The following is a 24,517-nucleotide window of genomic DNA, read 5'->3' as shown; positions in this document are numbered from 1 at the left end:
GAATGTTTGATATCCCAGGTTGTTGGGCTGCCATCCAGAGGGACCTCGATGAAATGAAGAGTGGGCAGAGGAGAACATTCCTACTTTGTAAAACGACAATGCCAATTCCTGCAGCTGGGGAGAAATTACCCCAAGAGCTGGCACGTACTGGAGGTCAGCCATCTGCAAACAGCACTGCAGAAAAGGACTTGGAGATTTGGGAGGACAGCAAGCAGAACACAAGCCAGCAAAGTGTCCTTGTGGCAGCACTGGTGAGGCCACACCTGGAATACTGTGTGCAGTTCTGGGTTTCCCGGTGTGAGAGAGATAAGGACATATTGGAGAACATCCAGTGCAGGGCACAAAGAAGGTTAAGGGACTGGAGCATTTTTCATGCAGTCAGATGCTGAGCGAGATGGAATTGTTAGGCCTAGAGAAGGCTCAGGAGGATCTCATCAGTCTGTAAATTCTTGGAGGGAGGGTGAAAAGAGGATTGAACCAGGCTTTTTTCAGTGGTGCCCAGGACAAGAGGCCATGAATGTAATTTGAAGTACATTAAATTCCATCTGAACATAAGAAAAGGCTTCTGCTATGAGGGTGCTTGCACTCTGGAACTGTTTTACTGGAGAGGTTGTGAATTCTCCATCCCTGAAGATAGTTAAAACCTGAGTGGACATGGCCATGAGCAGCTAATCTTATCTTACTGCAAATACAAGGTAGTGAAATGGATGGAAAGAAATCATGTTTTAAAAATAAATAAAAAAGAAAAACATTATTCCTGAAATTTCTTTAGGTTTTTTTGGTCATATTTAATCTATCTGACCCAGTTTGAGCAGGGGGGTTGGGTTAGAAAATCTCCAGTGGTCCCTTCCAAACTCAAAGACTCTGTGTGATTCTGAGAACACAAGGGAAAGGGAAGAAACTAATGTGTGTTATGTGAGCAGAAAAAAAAAAGCTAGAACATATTGATAAATTCCATTAATTAAAAGATTAAGTCAAGGTCACCTGCAGCTCTTTCTTAATCAAGTTGTAGGGAAAATGCTCAGGTCGTTGATTCCTTGGCTAGTGAGCTTAGGTAGCAGGGCAATAGACATCAGAATATTTTTCAGGCTCAGTTAATTAGGAGGGGAAAAGATTTAATAAGGTTTTAGAACCGTTTTTCAGGGTCAAAATTGATTGTCTAAGAAGTCTATGAGAACTTGGAATTTTGTGAAACTAGCTCTGCTGTAATATTTTTTACCCTGTCTGTGCAAGGTCTAAGTTTTTGTATTCAGTAAATTTTAGTCTTAAAATATCGATAATATGTTACAGATGACCTCTTGTTATATTTGATCTTCTCTTGGGTAGCCTGTCACATCCATTCCTATTGAAAAAAATGCAGACAGCTTAAAATAATCTCTTGCAGGCTGACCTGGTCTGGTTATTAACCAACACACTCTGAGCCCTGTCTGTTTGCAAAGTTGAGGGGGGAGGAGGGGGCAAGAGGCGCGGAACCATCTAGTTTCAGAAATAGAAACTCCACAAGTACTCTAATTATCTTTTATGGCTCTCTAAAAAGCTATTCATTTTCTGTGAATATCATTCAAATAATTCATACTTCTTAGCTGTTAGGCCTTTTTTTTTTTTTTCCTTTTGTTTTTTCATCTCACTCCTGTCATTTAACCTAGTAACCTGATTTGCTGCCTTGTCAAATTCTTCCATGTGAATGGAGTGTGTACTTTGTCTTCCATGGCAGCCTGTGAGGAGAGGATAGGAGGAATACAAACTTTTCCCAGATCCTCCACTTCATCTAGTGTCTGCTTGTGTACAGTTCCTCTGGTTTATCTTACTGCAAATACGAAGTGGCGAAAGGGATGGAAAGAAATCCTGTCTTAAAAATAAATAAAAAAGAAAAACGTTATTCCTGAAATTTCTTTAGGCTTTTTGGTCATATTTAAGACCAGTGAAATTAACTGCTTTGGACAGTTCAGGAATGGTAGGGCTACATGCTGTCAAATGCTGAAGATCAAAGTCCATTGCAGCAACAAAATATTTTACATAAACTAAATTTGTAAGCATTTTTTGAAGTGGCTGATTCTAATGGAGATGGGAACACATATTTCCATTTTGTGTGCTGTTTGTTAAACATATATGCTAACTCCTTAGAGGAAAGGAGAAGTCTAGACATGTCATAAGTATGTGACAGCCTTCCTTTTCTTATATGTCTATTGGAGATTATAGAAAAGTGATCTTTGTTATTGTAAATTATGGTAACAGTTAATTATGTTTGGGTGAGTGACAGATCAGACTATTTCTACTTTGCCTTTTTTCATTTCTTCTGTTGGCTCCAAATCACCATTCACAGATATTTACTTAATTTCTCTTACTTGGGGATTGATGTTATTGCAGTATCATTTCTAGAAACCAGATACATAGAATGTGACTTTGATTTTTGGCTCTATTTTCATCTTTTCCTGAAGTAGGATTTATTTTTTTTTAAGAACAGAATGTTTAGAAATTTCTTCCTGTGTCTTTTTGAAATTTAGGATACACCTGTAAATAGATTTCTTTGGGGTTTCTTTTGCCTGTTTTGTTCTCTTTGGGAAGCCTTCTTTTTAGAATTTTGAAGTTTGGAGTGGGCTGCAGGTTTAATTCAAAACTATTTTCTAAGGACAGATAAACTGCATAGTCCAGCCCTTTTGCTTAATATATACTAATTTTAGATAATATTTGGCAGTTGGTAGCTTTGTCTGAGCAGGAGAAAGAGTGTGGATTATATGACAGCTGAATGCATTTCGACTAACTTTGTCTCCAGGACAGACAGAATTTACAGTACTTTTGGATTTAGTAAGGTAAAATTAGGTTCTCTCCTACTTTGCTTTCGATATACTTTGACTTAGAAACAGTGTTCCTAAATGAGAAATAAGTGATTGAAATACTTTGTTTTTATCAAATGGGTTAGTGTTTGCAACCATGGTAGATTTCAGGTTAATGTACTATGATATTACTGGATGAAGTAGGAAGGAAATTTGCTCTATCATAGGATTATGACCACTGAAAGGAGTTGTTGGGATTGACATTTTCCATTGATAAAAAGTTAAAATGAAGGCTATTTTTTAATTTTTTTTTGTTTGTTTGTTTGTTTTTGTTTTTTGTGCTAGCAGAGTGTCTCTTTAAAGAAGTAGTTGTGAAAATATAGAAATTGACAATTTCTACTGAAATTATGTTGTAGTTGGGAAGTGTGTTTAATCAGGATGATTTTTGCCTTGAACCTCCATATGTGTGTTCCTGTTGTCCTTGTATTTTTTTGTTATGAAGTTTACACAGGAAACAAAAATTCTCCATTGTTTTAGGTGTGTGTGTACTATGAGGTTGTATGCATAGCTTCTAGAACTGTGTACTAAAGCAATTATTTCATTGTTGGAAGCTTTGGGTTTCCTGGTCCCTCATCTCTTTTCTATGCAAATATTGTAGTGAAGTGGATGGTGTAGTTTTAACGCTTCACTCCTCTGGTTTATTTGAAATTATTTTGGGGTTTGTTCTTTCATCTTTTACTGTAGTGCTGAGTGAAAAAAAAATCTTAACTAAACTGGGTTATTTATTTGTTTGTTTGTTTATCTTTCTTTTGTGAGAAAAATCAGTTTCTCATACTAACCCCTTGGTGCTGGCCATAAGATCAATAGATGGGTGATGAGGTGGAAGGAAGATTTTCCCCACTTTCTTCCAACTCTGTGTCTCAAATGTTAATACACATCTTAGGTTTTCTGTGTGACAGATTTAGTTGTTCTTATTCCTCTTGTGACTTCTAAGTGTCAGCTTGGACTAGAATATACTTCCTTCCTCTTTTCAGCCCTTGAAAACCATGCTGATTTGCATGCAGACAGCAACCCCCATTTTTTAGATTCAGTTGTTGCCACCTTGATGCTCTGTCCTTTTTACATGGTGTATTTCCTTGAAGTGTTCAGCCCAGAAACTGCCCAGCTATGTTTGGTATACTGGTCAGTGAAGATTTTACTAAAACCTCTTTTTCATTTGTCTTCTCTAGGTAGCAGAAGCACAGTGTAAACACTGTGAAAGATGTTTATTTATGTTTAAATTGCAGAATGTTGTCAAATTACCTTGTTTCATAGCACTGGAAAGACACAGGCTCTGGAAAAAGGCCTTAGTGGTATCCCATACCCTCTCTGCAGGCTGTCTCTATGATGGATGGGGGTGAGTGGTTGGGGTTTTTTCAAGCACTTTTAGTTTGTGCCACCTTATAAAAAAATGTCTTTACAAAAGCAGGATAGAAGAGTCTGCATGTGTTCTGTGGATGAATCTTTGTAGTATATCACTCATACTTGCTTTATTCTGTGGCATGGTACCTTCTTTATTCAATTGTTGTAAAATATGCTTATTAATTGAATCAGAATACGTCTGGTTTTGATACTGATTCATGTTTTAAAAAATATTTCAGTTTACCACATGTGTGGTCTGTCAAGTGGAATTCATTCCTTCTCTGGAAGCAAACATTTCCAGTGAAGGGCCTCCTATGTGTCCATTGCCCAGACTCAGGATCTGCTGCTGTTGTCTATAATTATTAGATGTTGATCATAGCTAGAGCTGGGAAGTTTTTTAGTTTTTGTTTTCCTATTACGTGAATGATTTAGTTTCTACGTATTTCTGTATTTGGCAAAAGTGGAGGATGCAAACTTTCCTCTAGATGCCTTCCCATTTCATACTAGCCTGTTGCTTGGTAGTTTCAGTATTTCACTAGCACATTGGTTGTTGAGGTTCCATTTTGTAAATCCACTAAGATTAAATCTACTAAGATTTAATTTACTTTCCACTATTAAATAGAGACGTGAGAGCTTATTTCTTACCGGAATCAAAATGATATTGCAACAAAACAGGAATGCATAGCTTAAAATGTTACTTAGAAGGCAAGCTGTATACTGAACAGATTGTACTCATTTTTTAATTAATAAAATAACCTTTTTTACTAAAAACAAAAATCAAACAGCCCTCTTCCCAAAAAAAGCAAACCAACCAACCCACAAACAAAAAGACCCAACACAAAACCCTAACAGTATCAAAACAAATCAAATTTATATCCTTCTCCGAGTATTTCAGGGTAGGAAGATGTTTGCTGTGTTATACTGTGTAGCAATATTAGATAATTTTTTCTGTATTTGTAGTTTGGTTCTACAGTTTCCACAAAGCTGCTTTTCTCCAGTGGACTCAGAATTTTTATGTTAATGTGTGCTCTTTCCCCAGTTACTTCACACTGGCACTGGGGTTCTGGAGAGTTCAATGGAAATAATGCCTGTCTTGTTTAGCTTAAGCACAATATGCTACTATAGCAGTTTCACCCAACTTTTTTTTTATGTGCAAAGCAGTTTGCATCATGCATTGAATCCCATCTCATTTGAAAGTAGAGTCATTGTGTGTGTAGGAACAATTAATTGAATATCAGCAAATTGAATTCAGTTTTCTTGTGTTTGTTTTATAACATGCTTTTTTCTAACTTAGTTACAAATGTTGCTGGTATCTGCTTGAAAAACTGGGTAAAATTGATTTAAAATTAAGAGATTCAGCAAATAGTCCTTAAGACTTGTAACTTGTTTGAGAACCAAGTGTAAAAAGAACTCCTACATTGACATTCTTTTTCCAGCCTTTGCTGGGAGTAGGGGGAAGCATAGTGACAAAGGATGAGGAAAAAGCTGAGTTACTCAATGCCTTCTGTGCCTGAGTCTTTAATAGCAAGACCAGGTGTTCTTTGGTACCCTGAGGAGCAGGGTGAATCTTGAAGACATAGATGGGAACAGAATGAAGCCCCTGGAATCCAAGGGAAAATGGTCACACAGTTTTGCAGGAAGATGTGGCAAAGTAATCTGGCATTTTCATTTCAGCTTCAAGATGGTGCCATTGACGAAATACTTGATCAAGAACAGGTATTTCTTATATCCCTGATACAAGCGTTTTTGATTTTTTTTCCTCTTACATGTTACCTTTGTTGGAGTTTTTTCATGGCTTTGATATGTATCTTTGAAGTTTTTAAGTAGCAACCTGTATTTAAACTCAAATATTCATTTAACATTTTCAAGTAGCTTTAATGAGTTTATGAGGGTATTTATTAATTAGGTTGTTTAAAGCAAAGGCTATATAATTCTGTTCTATTTCCTCTAAAAATAATAGCTGAAAAATGAGAAATATTATTAAAAAATAATTCTAGTTTTAAAAAGTATGATATAGGACCACAATGGCTACTATATATTCTGTTTTCCTTTGTTTGGCCTTGTCTTAGTTTATCTATACTAAAAATACATAATTTGTGATCTTTAGTACCTTATTTATTTACTTATTTTTGTAATTGACAGGGTTGATGACAGAGTAGTTTCTGAAGGATTTTGTCTGTTGGAATCTTCTCCAGGCTATTGTTTGAACTAGATAATCTACTGACATTAAGAACATATTGAAGTACATATTTGTTTTGCCTTGGTTTTGACAGGAGGTGGAGGAATGGATTATCACCTTAGAGTAACACATGGTATTAACTGTTGAATGTAGGTACAGACCCTTCTTATTCAGAGGAAAAGAAGCATTTGAAGAGTCATACAGCATAGTGAACACGTAAAAAGGAGTCCCATAGTTTTCCTGGGAAGGATAAAGGAGACCGAGGTAACCGATACAGGTACTGTTGTACAGTGTCTCAACTGACTGACTTGGATACCAAAAAGATGTGTCCTGGGAGAAAAAGGATTGTTGATACTTTAGGAAGATACTAAGGAGGAGGAAAAATCATGAGATAAAGAAAGTGGCAGTAGAGGAGTAATAGTGATATCAAAGATGATGAAATATTCAGAGAGGGAATGAGTAGTAAAATGGCAGAATTAAATAGAACCCAAAGTGAGTATTTCTAGATAAAGCTACAGCCAAGACATGCTTTTGAAGTCAGATGAACTTAAATGCTGTGTTGGAAAGCTGGACTTGTCAGACTGGTAGACCTTGGAAAGGACAAAGAAAAGGATATTTATGAAAGAGGAAGAAATGGGCTTCGATGAAGACAATGATATAGGATGTTTATTTTCCTTTTTATGATAGTTTAGGAGACTGAACATGCCAGGACCAAACAGATCACTCCTTGATAACACATGATTTTGAACAGGGGTTTGGATTCCGGGTGGTTTTAGCAGTCAGTGGGAATAAATCAATTGTTTGGGGTGGAAACAAAGAATATGGAGTGGGAGCTTTTGAGTGGCAGTTGGCAAAGCTGCTGGCTTTTTCCATCTCTGTAAGTGGTTACAAATTCAATTAAGGGTTGATAACAACCCTTACCATCTTAACTTTGCCTAGCATCATAGTTTACTTTATTGGCCTGCTTTCATTCTGCCTAGCTATGCCTGAATAAGGGTTATCTGTGAGCACCGTCATTCCAGTCCAAAGGGTGTCATGAGCCTAACGCATGTTCACTTGTCTGGTTTGTGCTCCTTGAATGGAGGATGATATGCATATGGATTGAGATGGAAAATACTGCATTAATTGGGTAGGATTTGGTGAATGCGTGGTGCCAAGTGTATGGAAATAGAGAAAAGAGGAAGTGAAGAAGCACACTGGTTTAAATACGGAACCGCATCATGAGAGGCAAGGAATTCCTGGTGTTATCCACCAAACATGGCATGCAGATGTACACTGCCTTTGAATGGAAAGAAAACTATACCCATACTATTTGTTTTTGAGATACAAATATGCATTAAAAAAACCCTTCCCACTGAAATAGGGACAGCCTGGTTAATGGTGCTATGTGCTGAAATACAGTTCATGAGACTTTGGCATTGGGTTCTTTTGCTCAAGAATTGACATTTTTTTTATCCTCATGTACATTTATTGAGTTTAAAAAAGCTAGCTGGGCAGATTCTGTAGAATATTATTTAAAACCAGTCATGTTATAAATTGCCCTAGGTAAGGATATTTTTCTTAAAAGGATCATACATAATGTTGACATGAATAGCTGAGACCCTTTGTAAGCAATTCATAATGTGTTGACAAATATGCAGTCAGTTATAAAGGTTATCTAGGTTGTAAAGAAAATATTATTTATTTAATAATGATCTGTATTTTGGGGAAAAATAATCTATGTATTTTACTGGTAAGTAGTTGACTGTGTATTGGGAAGGAGAGGTAATGCCATTCAGGTAGTTCATATGTCAAATGTGTAGTTTCTTTTGTAATCCAATATGAGCTTTCTAACAGTCAGAAACATAGCAAATGTGATTGTTCCTCTCTAAATTTGGATTTTGAAATAGATCTGTAGTTTCTATTATGCAAATATGCTTTCAAAAAGAGGGAGATCTGGACTGACAGCAAGTTAAAACACAGTTCCAAAAATGTGTGGTCTGTATAAATGATATACAGTTTGTTGGCTGACCCAAAACTTTGTGCTAAATCAAAGCCAATAATGGAATTCAGAGGCAGAGTTTTTACAATGCCTACACTGCATTACTATGCCTGTGTGTGAACACTTTGGATCAGTTAATTATACCCTCCTATTTGAACGTTTTCATTTACATAAGGAACAGAACTTGATAAATCAAATATAAAATTCAGTGTCTGATTTATTGGATGGGGTGTTATGTAATCAGAATTTTAAAGCAAAAGTTAAAACAAAATTGGCCCTATAAAAGCAAATCATTCCAGATGAATATGAATTTAAAATTAGCATTCCCCATGCTTCCCAAAAGTGGACCAGAGTTATGTTTTTCATGGTTCCTGATAGTGCTATTTCTTAGTGTGCTCAGAAATCTATTTAAAGGTAAATTACTGATTCTTGAACATTTCAGTAAGTCACCTTAAAGCAAGACTTCATTTTCAAAAATGTTTGCCTTTTAGCTCTTTATCACAAAACAGTAAAATTGGGAAGATATTGGCATGGTTATGGTAGCTTTCAGCTAAGAATCGAGAAAAGCTTATAGACATTTTCTCTAACGTATCTCTCACATAAAGGAATACAACTCTGAATATCTGCATTCCTTAACCCTAGTCATGATGATGACTTTGTCTGGGAAATACATTTACACAACAAGGTGTCTTCTTTCCAGTCTAGAAAAATGAGATCTTGCCTCTCTGACTCAGAATATTTGAAAGATGTGTTTCCATGCTGTATTTTTGAAGACAGCTTTTCATTTTTTCCTGTTTAAAATGAAATATATAGCATATTTTCTCAGCAGGACAACTCCAGAAAGTTCTCAGGCATTTACTAAGCATCTCAGCTTAGTAAACTAAAGCAAAACTGTAGAGTAATGATAATACAATCTTACTCTTTGGGGTGGGTTTGGTTATTTTTGTGTTTTGTTGTTTTTTTAATTCAAGGGGGAAGCAGAAGGTGTTCCATAAAGTTGACATAAAGCTTTAACAAAATTATTTTCAATTATAGCCCTCTTAAGTCTCATTGAGAACAAATTTTTTAGCTTAACAGCTATTTGTTTCTAGATGGATATCAAATGATCACTGAACAGATGGCAGTGACATTTTATTGCTATCAAGTTATGCCAAATTTGAGTGGACTGATGAAAAATGAAGAACAATATTCTGCTAACAATTCCCTCACTCCAGCTACTGTTCTTCTGTTTATATCTGGAATTATGTAAAAAGATCCTATTCAAAAAGAAGGAAAAAAGAAGAGTTACTGCACAAAGCTGCAGAACAACCAGCCTTAGAGGGTGGCTGTCCCAGAGAGGCACTTGTTTGCCCAAGCTGAATTGTTCAGTGCCAGGTGGTCCAGGCCCAATTGCATATGCTTGGAAATGTCATGTGGACACAAGTTACCAAGTTACTTGGTAACTGCCAAAATATTTAATATATATTGTTAATATTATTAAGTCTGTTTTCTAAATTTACTGTGTAAAATTAAGAGCAAAATTGTTTTTACTTAGTAAGGCTGTATGAATCAAGTGCATTATGGCCACCATAGATTTCAGCATACTTGGTTTCTATATGGAACTCCTGTTCTTTTGTTTCAGGGAGGAAGAATACAAAGAAGTGAAACTTCTTTTCTCAAAGTACAGGTTTTAAAAACAGATCTTGGTGCATGGTGATATGAAGTGACATTTTATAGCTCTATGGTGATGCAGAAGTACCTGAGAAATTACTTGCTGACATCTGAAACTGCAGATCCTCAGTCAGCTTGAAGCTAAGGCTCCTAAACCTGGCCAGTATTATTATCAGTTTGTACTACCTCACAATTCCTGCCAGCTGATAAAGAATCAAGGCCAGACTAAACTGGTTTCCATAAAAAAACGCTAATGACTCATGCTCACGTTTCCTTTTTCTTAAAAACTTATTTTACTTTAATCAACCACTTCCTTCATTAATACTCAAAATAATTCAGAGCTGTGATATCAGAGCCACTCTACTGCCAAATGGCATGACAGAAAACCTACTTCCTGTTTTACTTTCTTGAAAACAAAAAGAGAAATAATAGCTTTATTTCTCTTTTTTTCCTTAGAATATGATTCTGTACTTCTTAGTGAACAGTTAAGACATCTTAACTAGAGCAGCAGAATGTTTTGAGTTGTCACAGGCAGTGTTTCTCTGTTGTCATAGACAGTGGTTTTGAGTGTTTCTCCTTGCTGTGAACTTTTGCACTGGGAGAGGGTATAAGAATTCTCCTTTGCTTTAGTAGTGAAGTGGACTCAAGCACTTCTTTTCCTCTAGAAATGAATTAACTTGAACTTCTAAAACAGCATTTATCCACTTTCTGATTCCCTCTTGGCCCAGATGCTGCAACATGTTAGAAGAAATGGTGTTAGCTTTTTGGACCCTTTCTAATAGACTCCAATAGAAATTGAGGTGTCTTGGTAGGCAAACTCAAGTGTCATCATAGTGTTATTACAGAAAAACTCAAGAACATGGACATATCTTTAATAGTCGATAGACAATATATAACCAAAACGTGTATTTAGCAAAGTTTCTCGAATCTTGTTTGAATCACTGCAGTTTTCACTCAAATTTCTATGTACAACAGGAAATTGGATAGAATAGTGTACGTAACAAGATATTGTAATTTTGTAGGCACTGAGTATTAGTATCATATCCATATATTCCCTGGTACTAAAAGTCTTATACAACTAATTGTCATTTGAAAAGTTATCTGTTATATATACACATGTTAAATGCAAAAATCTGGTTATTTTGAGCTAGCAAGGTCTGCTGCAAGTATGTATATATGGAAACCTGCTGGATGACATACACATTTCTCATGAACATGAGCAGAATGACGGTTTAATCTTTTATCATTTATCATTTAGAGTCCTTTCATTTTATACCACTAAAACCCCTTTGGAATGCTGGTTCCCATTTGGTAATAGAAGTCACTGATGGTAATGTGTCAAAGCAGAAGATTTTTGGAATGAAGTAGTGAGTTTTCAAGCCGTTGTACCCATGACTAAAATCCATGTGCCATCTTTGGCTGTCTCACTCATTGACGGATGTACTGAACGTGTCGCTGCTTTAGAGAGTCTCTTGCTTTCTACTTCAAAAAATTAGATGCCTTTAAAAGCTGTACTCACTGGAATGAGTATTTCTGGTAGAAGTTGCACTGTGTTGTAAGTGGTTTGCTGTTTGGAGGAGTTTGGTGATCCCTGGAGGTGAGAGTGTTTGGGTTAGTAAGGTCATGCCATGGAATCCGAGTGAGTGCTTAGGTCTGACATTGCTGACGTGAGCGTGGCAGGCTTAATCATTAAATCAAAAATCATTAATCAAAAAATGCTGAACAGCATTTTTTACTGTGAGACGCAGTTATAATGGAAATATGTAAAAGAACTTTCTTGTTCCAGCTAAAAACGGCTTCGTACATTCCAAAAGCTTTCTTGGGTAGTGTCAGCATCTGAAACCTCCTTCGTGGAATAGGCAGCCTCAGCTGTTTAATAGATGTTTTATTTCATCTTTTCACTGAGTGGATGAAAAAGCTTTATTTTGCGCTTCACTGTACTAGACTTACTAAAAGTGAAACTGCCTCACGAACTTTTATGACATACTGTCTCTGAGAAACCACCAAAGCTTGCAATCTTCTCTCTTTCTGAACACTATCTTCTTTTGCAGTATTAGAGTCCTTATTCAACTTTAGTGCAGCTTCCGTACCTTCTTCCAAATTTCTACCTCGGAATATGAAATAACAGTCAAAATGTTAGCATATCTCTACTTTCCTAACAACTTTTAATTAAAACCCATTCATTCAGATAGCTAAAGAGGTGCCAACTTCAGTATTCTTATTTTTTTTCAGAATAATCAAAAGCAATTGTATGCACTATGTGGGAACAGCCTTACATACCTATCCCAAAAGGATCTGTTTTCTGTAGTGCATTGTCAGAAATTTATCTGACCATATTTTTGTTAGAAATATGTTTCCACTCATGAAGTTTTAAAATTGTGAAGATTGATAATTATGATATTATGGTGTTATTCAACTACTTCTAATTTTTCAATCCCATCATTTCATCTGTATCAGTTATATTTTGTAAGGACAAAAATTCTTACAGTGTGACTTTTTTTTTAATTTCTTAATATTAAGTGGGTTGCTTCTTGTCAACTTTTCCCTCTGGTTTTCTCTATGCCTACTCTTGGGCAGGGCACTTTTCAATTGGAATTTCAGTTCTGTATGCTGAGCTAGAACTAGAAGAAATAATTTCCCATGTGACAAATTATGGGAAAAGGTAGAATATGTTCTTTTCTTTGTTTTAAAATAATGCAGTACTCTTCTAAATCACTGAGTTCCTTTTTGTTTCTGCCAGTATTTTATAAGAACTGCATAAAAGACAGCATTTATAGTACTTGTAAATGTTTATTAACAACTTGATAAAAAGTTTGTTTTGAAATGGAACATGTGTATGTTCCTTTCTCAACATACAATCTGAATATGCTCCTTTCTGTGTGCTCTGCAGCTAGTCGGTTTACAGGTGCTGTATTTCTCTTTTGGTGCTGTTATCCGGGTGCACATACAATTGGTTGTCCTTTTCTTTGTCTCTGAATAATGTGAAGAGGCTGCACGAGTGCTGTCTTTATCTGTGTAAGCTTTGCCTCTAGCAGAGACTTTGTGCACTTGTTCACCCAATGGGTTACTGCAGTGTTTGGCATCCCATACAGTGGACAAAGGAACAGTCCCTGCCTTGGATTATGCAATTTAAATGAGAATACATACATTCATGCAGGAAAAGACAACTATCTTTTGAGAATTTGACTTTTGACAATTTCTGAGCCTGTAGACACTGCTGTTTCTACTGAGGTTTCAGATGTTGCCCAGCTTGCTTGAGAAGACCACTTTTTTTTGTTGTTGTTGTTGCTTTTTGAGTGGAACTTGCTTCAGTGCAGTATTTCTGTATTATAACTGAAAATGAGTCATCTTTACCCTTTCAGAATAATTCATGCTTTGTCTAATGTGAACTCCATTACTGAATCGGTTCTACTGGCTGAGGAAAAGTACATATCATGCAAACAGATTTTTGCTCCCTTCTTTATAAGGTCTCAAACTACACTGGATATATAAAGTATTATGCAAAATTTATTTGTATTTATCTGCTGACTGCTATTTTTTTGTATGAATCTTGTTATGACATACCTGTATCGTTATGTGTTGAAGATTCTTCATTTTCAAAGATGAAACTAGAATTAAAGTTCTGCTTTAGTAGTATTTTAAGGATAAATCTATGAAGAAATTTTAATTACGTGAAATGTTTCTGAGGAACAGCCATAAGTATCTCTAAATTCTTTAAAGCAGGGAGGTGTTTTAGTATGTCAGACTGGATTAATGTATGAAAAATGTGTTCTGGATGTCTTTTTAGTCTCCCTGTAGAAACCAGATTATTTAATACACAATAACTTGGGTTCTTTATTCTTATTCCTGCCCTTTGACATCTAGGTTCTTGAATGAAAAGAATGAAAGGAAACAAAGAGAGTTTGGAAAATGTGGGATTATTTTTGATTTTCACTGATACCAGAATTTGACAGACAGGTCAAATAACTTCTAATTGCAGTTGTTAAAGACTGTCAAAAAATGTTATCAGTTAATAATCTATGAGGAGTTTGATGCATGTCCCCTCCCCTTGGAATAATAAGCACTCAATTATATATATATATTTATACATATATATGAAAATATATATATATATGTATGTATGTATAGCTTTTCAACCCTTTCCTGGAACAATTCTTTGGTCTAAGACTTTCTGTTAAAATGTTTCCTTTTTAATTCATAAATTATTTTATGTTGTAGGCTTTACTGTGTTTTAAGTTTCATGATTTCAGTTAAAAATAACTGAACTGAACTAGAAGAACTCAAATGAAAGATTCTCAGTGTGTTTGTCAGTGGTAGTTTTGCTGTTGTTTAAACTCTGTTACTTTACATGGTTAAACCTGAATAAGATACAACTTCAGTTCCAGTTTTGTAATTGAGCTCTGCTTAAGACCTGTGAGAATAGGAGGATATCCAATTGGTTCTGGAGATCAAATTAGCCTTAATGCATCTCTGTCAAATCTTGTGTTCATGGAACAATAGAATATTGGTGTTAATATTCTAAGAAAATGCAGTGCTGAAAGTCACAAATTTGTCTAAACATATTTTTGCGTAACAGAAGGTGATTTCTAACAGAAGGTTTAAAATTAATGACAGTAAGGCTGTGGTCAGTAATAGCTCTGTACAAAACACTGATGTTCACTGAGAGGTAACCTAGGTTGCTTGATGAAAAACTTAAGCAGTGTTTGTTTTTTTTTTAACTAAACAGAGCATGAATTGAGATAAAAAGTGTAGGATCACATATTCTGAAAAAGTAATAAAAGGTAAGCTAAAGGGAAGCTGCTGGAACTTTGTGATAGATATTCTTTGGTGTACTGAGTTACACCGAAGAAAGGGCATCTTTTGTAATGGCCTTTTTTTGTTTGTTGGTTCGGTTTTTTTCACTGAATGGTTGCAGTGTGTTTAAAAACAACCAAACTGATGCACAGTATTGAGTTTTGCATTTAGCAGATGGAAAATGGGGTTTATGAAAATATTTTCTCTGGACATGGTAAGACACCAGGTGTGGGATCTTGACCATAAGATAAACAAATCTAACATTTTAAAGGGTCTATTTGCTCTTCCATCTTACTCAATTATTTCGGCAGGTGGTCATGAGATTTTTCTTAGTCTGTTGGTGAAGGAGAGTAGTTATGGTTGGAAAGGTCTCTCCCTTAAAGCACCTTTCATTGAACAGCACCAAACAGATGTGAAATTCAAAGTTCTGCTGCATCTCTTTTTCAATATTTATGTTCATCTTCCATCTTCTCTTTGCTGGAGAAGGGAACTATGTTTGAAGAACAAGAGTATGGGGTTTTTTATTTTTATTTTTTACCCAAAGTCTTGTAAGAGTCCAAAACCAGTGCAATTCCACTGTTTTGCGAAGAAAATTGTTGGTCTTACACCAACGCTGAGAATCATGTAGGCTGTTGTCACTCTTAGCTATAGCTCCTTCCCTCCCTCCCTCTCCCCATGATTGTTTGTGGATACATCTCTGTAAATATGTTATTTCAACAAAAGTTTTTTTTCAGTTTCTCCTCTGAAATTTCACTTCCAGAGACTACAAATGTAAAGAAACAGAGCATAGCTAAGGAAGTTTGCAACAAATGTTCACTACAGAGCAGCTCATCTGTATTTCCATTTGTCAAATGAAGGTCTTCCCAATGTTCTTCTGTCTCTTTTCTATGTCTGCATATTAATCAAGTATCTGAAATACGCATATCTGAAGTAACCATTTATACTGTAGTAGTTATAGCTTTAGTTGTAAATTTGATGTACCATAATTTAAACCATTTTTTTTTATGAGCTCTGCTCATAATTTGTTCATTGTATTATTTCCAATCCATTTTCCACAGCTGCAATCTGAATAAGTGGCTCAATTATAGTTTAGTGTTATTCTTTAATATTCACTGAGCCCTATGGAAAACTTTGAAAGAAATATTCTATTTAAAGACAATTACACTTAAATATCATCGTTTTCTAAAGACATTTGCATGAAAAAAAGGGCAAAATCATGAAGAACTAATTTTTCTTTTTCATACTACTATCTGCAATAATAATTCTCCTGTGTGACATCATAATCAGCTGTCATGTGATATGATATCACTGTTTAGTGTGATCAGAATTCTCTGACTTGAACACACAAAAGCTTTGGTTGAAAACCAGATATAGCTGTAGCTTTGCTTTTGAAAATTGGATAGTTCTTTTAGGAACTATTAAGAATATTAAGAAATCATTAAGAAATAGGTGCTGTTAACACAGATACATTAAATATGTAAATCTAAGAACACTTGATAATGTAGTCTTTTTTTAAAAAAAAAAACAAAAAATGAAGTCTGAACTTGAATTAAAACTTTTTTCCTACTCTTTCGTCATTTTTCAAAAATTACTTATTGTTTTCTAGTGGCCATCCTAGTTTTATGAGAGATCTTTATGACAGACCTTGTGACAGATTTGTTCAGTGAGCTATCTCTTCTAGAACTTGTAAAAATACAAGCACCTTAGAAACCATGTTCATTTGTCCCTTGCACTCTTCTTTTTCATTGCACTTGAAGGCATGTGCAGAATTTTCTTGCAAACTTTGGATTCCCCTGAAGTGGCCATTGTTTAGCTGCTGCTGTGCTGTCCTGGTGAAATGCATAAAGCCACAACCCCACTATCTGTTTCTTTGAAGACTGGAAACTAACTGGAGGGAGACACAGAAAAGGCTTTGTAGAACCAATTGAATGCAAATTAAATGTTGGATCTTCAGCTTTTGGCATATTATTACTGCCTATACTCCTGTTTTATCGAATTGCACTTCCCATTTTTTTAAGATTAGTAGAGCTTGAGAGTTATGGTGTATAGAATTGTCATCTTGATAAATAGTAGAGATTAATGCTTTCATCCAAATTATGCATTCTTTTTTAGGATGATAGCATTACATAATAATAGGGGCAGATTTCCAAAGTCTTGATCAACAAAATGATCACAGAAAGACTTCTTAAATAATTCATTTCCATCTATCAAGGCTGACATGAGGCAGCGTTACCAAACAACCTCCTTTTGACAGGATAGTCCAATAGCACAGTTCTTATTCATTGCTCCGCTACTGGCACAGGAACATTTGTGGGCACGTATCCAGGTCCCCAGGAAACTTGGAATCGTTCCATGTTAAAGAACTGTAACTGTAGCTAACAAACCAGCTGCTGTATTGAGCTCAGAAGGAAGTCTTTGTAGCTGTGTGGAAGGAACTTAAGTTATTTGCATAACATCCAGCAGTCTTAGTGGGAAGGGTTGGCAGGAGCACAACAGCAGGGGAGGCATCCAGCTTTTCTTTTTTGACCTTATCTGTCACTGATTCCATTCTTCAATGCTAGGGTGAGATGAAAAGAGAGGGAAGTGAAGAACTTGACCAAAAGAGCTGTACAGGTCTGAAGAGAAGGGTACTCATGATCATATTGACATCGTTCTTTGTAGAAATAGTAGTTCATTAAATTCAACAACAACAACAAAAAATTGGTTTACAATAAGTATTATCAACATCAGTGCAATATTTGTGAGCTGGTGAATTCTTACTGTGGCGAGAGAAAATCTTAACAGATAACATGAGGTTGTATTGCTATGCATCAGCATAAGGCAGCTATCAGCCAGAACATGCTGTACAGGAATTTACAGAAAGGGTCAGTCATGTTAAAAACAGGCAGATTTTTTTTTTCAAATCAACCAATATCAGTTTGGGAAAAAAAAAAATTAACAATATGTTAATTTTACAACAATATATTGCATCACTTCTTCGAACATTACTGTTTCCAATAAAATATCAATCTGTGTTTCCATACAGGTGTTTCTTTAGTCTTGTCATGCCAGCTTTGCACTGTAAAGAAAATGAATTATCTGTTAAAATACTGTGACTCTTTTAAAATACTCAGGCTATACTTCATCAAGTATTTAAACTCCACCACCATCAGAGAAAAAAAAGTCTTGCTTTCCTGTGGTCTTCAGACTTTCTGCTGCACTCCACAAATACAGATGTTTGTGAGGCCAAACAGTAAATTGTGTTGTGGATTTGGATTGCAAGTAAGTGGGGTGGTAGTGCCCATCTACTGCTCTTTCCTTCTGCTTCCCACCACCTCATCTCCAGTTTCATTTCAAGCTTCATTATGCTCCTGGTCCAATTCACTACTTTTGCAGAAATGCATATGATAAAAAAGAGCTAACACAAGAGAAGAAAGGAATGGAATTTTTGCAAGATAGCCTTTTCTTACCTGATACTTTTTCCCTATTTTGAAGAGATTATTTTTTATTTAAAAATGCGTAAACTAATGACTTCTATGAATGGTTTTTATGTAGGAAAGAGCAGGAAGGCTAGAAGATGTAATTCACCATAATTTCAAAGAAATTTGAATTAACCTTTAATACGAAGTTAAATACCTTTCCCAGTATGTGAAATTAAACTTACTGTGTTCTCACTCTTCTATATTATGGCAGAAACAGAAAAGATGTTTCTGGGATAGTTTAGTTTTCCTTCAGAGTTTTTATTTAGCAAAGGCTTCTTCCACCTCTATGATTGTGTAAAGAACAGTCTAAGAGATGATTAAAAAGCTGTCAGCTGTTCATGTTAATTCGCAAAGAACTTTCTTCTTTTTCATCTTTGCAGTATTACTTGTACTCCAAAAATGTTGAGCATGTTGACATATCTGAGAGCAGTCCTGCAAAGAAGTCTTTGGGTTATTGGTGAAGGAAAAGCTGGACATGACCCAGCAATGTGTCCTTGCAGCTCAGGAAGCCAAACACATCCTTGGGCTGTATCCAAAGCAGTGTGGGCAGCAGGGCCAGGGAGGGGATTCTGTCCTTCTGCTCTGCTCTGGTGAGACCCCAGCTGGAACCCTGCATCCAGATCAGGGGTACCAGCACAGGAAGGACATGGAACTGTTGGAGTAGGTCCAGAGGAGGCCATGAAGATGATCAGGGGAATGGATCATCTCCTGTGAGGAAAGGCTGAGAGAGTTGAGGTTGTTCAGCCTGGAAAAGAGATGGCTCCAAGGAAACCTAACTCTGGCCTCCCAGTACCTAAAAGGGACCTACAAGAGAGCTGGAAAGGGAAAGTCACACAGTGACTGGATGAGGATTAACTGTCTTAAATTGAAAGAGATTAGATATTAGGAAGAAATTCTTCATTATGAGGTTGGTGAGGCACTGGAACAGGTTGTCCAGGGAAGCTGTGGATCCCCCATCCCTGGAAGCATTCAAGGCCAGGTTGGATGTGGCTCTGAGCAGCCTAGTCTAGTGGAAGGTGTCCCTGTACATGCCAGGGGAGTTAATGATCTTTAAGTTCCGTTGCAACCAAAACCATTCTGTGATTCTTTGACCAATATTTTTCTTTTTGTGTAGTGTTTTCATAAGTCAGTGTTTAAAAATCCTACTTTTCACATTTCAAGTGCTATTTCTCTGAATATGTCAGTTGTTTAAATAATGTTTTGGACTTCTGTAAGGAACCCATTCAATTGTCTTCATCGGCCATTAAGGAATTTGTATGGAGTGCAAGTAAGCTTCAGGGATACATTGTTATTGGAATTGTCAGCAGTTTCTACTGCTGGTCGCAGACAAACCATAGCCATTATGGGAGTGCTGAAGTATAACTTGTGTTTGTTACCTCATTACTGCAGGAGTCTTCTAAAATTTGCTATATCAAACACAATTTCTGTTGATTTCTGACAAGCAGAAAAAAATAAAGCATCACATTTAAATTTATATTATTCCCTTGGCCCTTGTCTCATCCTTCCTCCCCATCCTCCAAGGAATTTTTAATACATTGAATGTAGGAGAAATACATTCATCTTCTGAACTCCTCTTACTACCTCATCTCTTCATTGAAATCAAGGGAGAATTCATATTCCAAGATAATTTAACCTGACTTCTTTTTAGTCTCTGGTAAATGCATACTGCCCTTATTTGCAGCATCCCAAAAGATAATTTTTTGTTCAAGGAATAAAATCTGAAGAAGTATGCAGCATTCCATCTTGTCTCTTGTTTTAATCTGCTTTTATGCAATAGATTAATGGATGGGGACTCTGCCTGCAAATGAATCTTCACAGCATGAGTCATGGTCATTCTTAAGACTATTGAAGAGTAGTTTATATTCTAACAGTTCCAATTTTGTAATCAAGTTGAGGCTTATCAATAGAGCTACTATCTTCTCTTATTTACGGAAGAAAAAGGGCATGTTCTTTATCAAAATAACTGGCTTAACGGTCTGGATTTCCAACCAGAGGAATAAAACATATCAGAAACAACTGTAACTGTTTTACACAGCTAAATAATGGTTTGCACTCCAAAGAAAGGAATGTAAGTAAACCTCCCTTTGGGAAGAGAGAAGGGGAGGGAAACAAAATACATTAATTTGCTGAATTAATCATAGTGGCACAATTACTTATCGTTAAAGTGTTCTTTTAAATGGGGCAAAACACACCTCTCTGTAGAAGGTCCTATCTGCTCCACATATTTTACTTACATTTTCTACCAATCTTGCCCCAACACTCCTGTGTGCATTAACCATTTTCAGGAAAGCTTGGGAAAAAGGTGTCTTAGATGTTATGTAAACAAACCCCAGTGATCAGACAAGGAGTTGATGTCAAAGTTGCTGTCAGCATTTCAGGGAACGCAGAGAACATTGTCTGTGGCTATCCTGCTTTTGCACATGCTGGGGTGCCCAGGAGAGATGCAGGTTCGAGCTGCTCACATCCTGTGGAATCACATGAAAAACTGGAATTACTACATTTGCTGGGTTTTAAGGAGTCCATGGATAGAAAATGATGCAAAACAAGTCACTTTAGATGTATCCAGTTTCATGGGGCATTAGGTATATACAAGCAACAGTGGAAACTTACTGTTATTTGCTATAAACATTTTAACACTCTTCTTTTTTTCTTTTTTTTTTTTTTTTTCCCCTTATGAACAGATTTAAGAAATTTGTCTGGATTAATGCTGAACTGAATGCATCTGAACTGAAAGAAACGTTTTGAGATTGCTCTCCTGACAGAAATTGTGCGAAAATGGTACACTGAGGTCCCTGCCTGCACCTGTGGGAAGGCTGTAACAATATTTTTATATTGCAGTTTATTGGCCCATAAAAGACGATGTAATAACAAATGTAACAGTAAATTTATGCAATAGTAGTGGTTCCCCTCCCACTGACTGGACATGAGTGATCAAAGGTCTTTGCAAGAAGATAAGCACAAGGTTAGCAGAACTTCCTCCAAGTTCAGGGAGTCTTCAAGAAGCATGCAATCTGATGATTATTTCGCTAGAAAACTTAAAGCCTTGAACGGTAGCATGGGTCCTCCTGTTTCTTCAAATGCCTCCAGCAAAGCTGAAAATAATCAAACAAATGGTACACCAGCCGTGCCTAAAATGGGTGTTCGAGCAAGGGTATCTGAATGGCCTCCTAAAAAGGATTGCTCTAAGGAGCTGAGTAAAGCTGCTTGGGAAAACAGACCTCCAGCCAGTTACGAAGGTGTTGGCTCAGTACTTCCAAATGGACAAAATGACCAAAGTGATGAACAGCAAGAAGAGCTAGAACTGGAATTTACAGAGGGAAAATATTCAATTGGAGATCTTTTTGTTCATTCACCTCAAAGGGGACTTCATCCCATAAGGCAGAGAAGCAACAGTGATGTGACAATAAGTGATATTGATGCTGAAGATGTGTTAGACCAAAATGCTGTTAACCCAAATACTGGAGCAGCTCTTCACAGAGAATATGGCAGTACTTCTTCAATTGATAGACAAGGCTTGTCAGGAGAAAATTTTTTTGCAATGCTGAGAGGATACAGAGTGGAAAATTTTGAACATAAAACCCTTGCTCCTTTTGGATTTTCTGAGTTTTTCCACTGTGATCCTACGGTTTCTCCGAGTCTACATGCTGCTGCACAGATTTCCAGGGGAGAGTTTGTCAGGATTTCTGGGTTGGATTATATGGATAGTGCCCTACTTATTGGTCGAGACAGGGAGAAATCTTTCAAGAGGAGACTGAAATCAGAAGCAGTAGAAACATCTCTCTTTAGAAAACTGCGAACAGTTAAAAGCGAGCACGAGACTTTTAAGTTTTCATCAGACCTGGATGATAGACTTGAGAGAAATGTCCGTTCTTGGAACTGTCAGAAATGTTTTGCACATTATGATGTCCAGAGCGTTTTGTTTAACATAAATGAAGCAATGGCTACCAGAGTCAATGTAGGAAAAAGAAAAAATATCACCACTGGGGCTTCAGCTGCGTCACAAACTCAGATGCCAGCGGGCCAGACTGGAAACTGTGAATCTCCCTTGGGAAGCAAAGAGGACCTCAATTCAAAAGAGAATTTAGATGCTGATGAGGGTGATGGGAAAAGCAATGATTTAGTACTGAGTTGCCCTTACTTCAGGAATGAAACTGGTGGGGAAGGAGATAGACGGATTGCACTTTCTAGGGCAAATTCAGCATCTTTTTCTTCAGGTGAAAGTTGTTCTTTTGAGTCCTCTCTTAGTTCCCATTGCACAAATGCTGGTGTTTCAGTACTTGAAGTACCAAGAGAAAACCAGTCCATTCACAGAGAGAAAGTGAAGCGTTACATCATAGAGCACATCGATCTTGGAGCGTATTATTACCGCAAGTTCTTCTATGGAAAAGGTAAATTTTTCTAATGCAACTGTTCTCACATATCCATGCATTAGAGTTAAGTCGTTTAGCAAAGGTTTTTTTTTTTGTTTTCCTTCTCCATAGAGAGATCTAGGTATTCCAGGGAATCCTGAAACTCTTCACTGAAATTAAGCCTGTTACTTTCACTCTCTCGGGGCAAAGCAGTGGGTTATGTATGGTTATGCAATACCTGTGTGAGTTCATGAAGTCATTTAATGAAAACTCATATAGAATAACATGTAAGCTAACTTCTCCAACCCAAACTTTCTTGATCAGCAGGAGGAAAAAATGCCATTTACATCCACTAAATGCATTGGAAATACTGATAACTCAGAGTGGAAATAATTTATTTCCTAAAAGGTGACTCCAAAAGAAAGAGTTTTATTATTGAGGCTTCTGACTCTCTCCTAGATTCAACTGTCTTGAAGTGTGTTTTGAGGCCTTATGGTCATATTGTATGCACATGAACATACTGCTTAAGTAGAGAGCTTCTGATGTTATTCAGTTTTTCAGCTTAAAGGAGGATGTTATACCTTTCTCCTAGCCTTATACCTATTTCTTTTAGGATGTGTTCAGTCTGCAAACGTTCCAGGATACTCTTGTCAGCAGAGTAATTATCTTGCCTTTAATCCTTATTCAGATAAACTGTTTTCACTTTGTGATGAACTCTGATAGTCTGCATTCAGTACTGGCTTCTGCAATGTGGATGAAATCCCTGCTTTTGTGGGAGAACCCCAAAATACCTGTCTCTGTCCTTTTTGTATTATGAATTACAGCTAGATCTTCTTGCTTTTATTAAAAGAAAAAAAGCCTGCTCTGTTTTTAAAATACTGTTACAGCCTGATAATTCTTGTTCTTCTTGAAATCGTACTTTCTCTGCTTTCTAACTATACTTGAACATCAGGAAACAAGCACGGTACTGTTACTCCTTCCTCTTGTAACCCTTTAAAAGGGACTCAGAAGAGGATCCAGTACAGTGTTGGTCACAGTACAATAGACACTGAGAACATATTAGCTGTAAAAAAACTATTTAAAAGGCAAGGAAGAGAAGAATCTGGATCTGTGATGGAAGAGGAAGAAAAAGACCCACAGCTAAGCAAGGAATGGGTAGTAAATTCACAGGTTCAAAATGGATTTCAAGGTAGACAGGTTGTAAATGATATAAAAAATGTTGAGGGAGTCAGAGTGCAAGAGAATGAAGGGAAACTTTTAACAAAAGGACGGCACATTTTTTGAGGGGTGGAGAGAAGAAAACATTGGCACTCAAAAATGAAAGGAAAACTGTCAGTAGACAAAGGTTGTGGCAGGATGGGAAGGGGGAGACAAGAATTAAGCCAGATGAAAGAGGACTTGTTTGTGAAGTGCTTTTATCTTGGATGAGTTACAAGTGCTGAAGTGCAGAACACTTCTGTGAAGAAAAATCTTGTCAGAGAAATTATAAAAAGAAAATGCACATGCATACACAAAGCCACTTTAAATACTATATTATAAACAAATCTAATGACCTTTCTGGAAAATTGATGAGAATGTAATGAGTTTTTATTAACTCCTGTTCTGAAATAGTGTCTGAGTTTCTCAGAGTTTTATCCCATATAGTATAACTCTAGGAAACTTGAAGTGTTACTGATTGTTCTCTAGGTAGAGTTCTTAAAACGTAAATATGATGTGATTAATTTGATATCCAGTAATAAATTTTTACCTTCTCACCTTTACAATGATATGTTGTATGGCCTGTTGTTGGCATTATCTTTTTATGGAGCTGTAACAGAAGCTACGTGAGAGAAATCTGTATTGAATGGGTTTTGTGATACAGCAAATCAGGGCAAACAAGCTGATGAAACGAAAATCTTAATTTTTAATATCTACCATCTTAAGGGATA

This window comes from Parus major, chromosome 3, assembly GCF_001522545.3.
Source record: "Parus major isolate Abel chromosome 3, Parus_major1.1, whole genome shotgun sequence".
Classification (NCBI taxonomy): Eukaryota; Metazoa; Chordata; class Aves; order Passeriformes; family Paridae; genus Parus; species Parus major.
Note: the sequence above shows the minus strand (reverse complement) of the source record.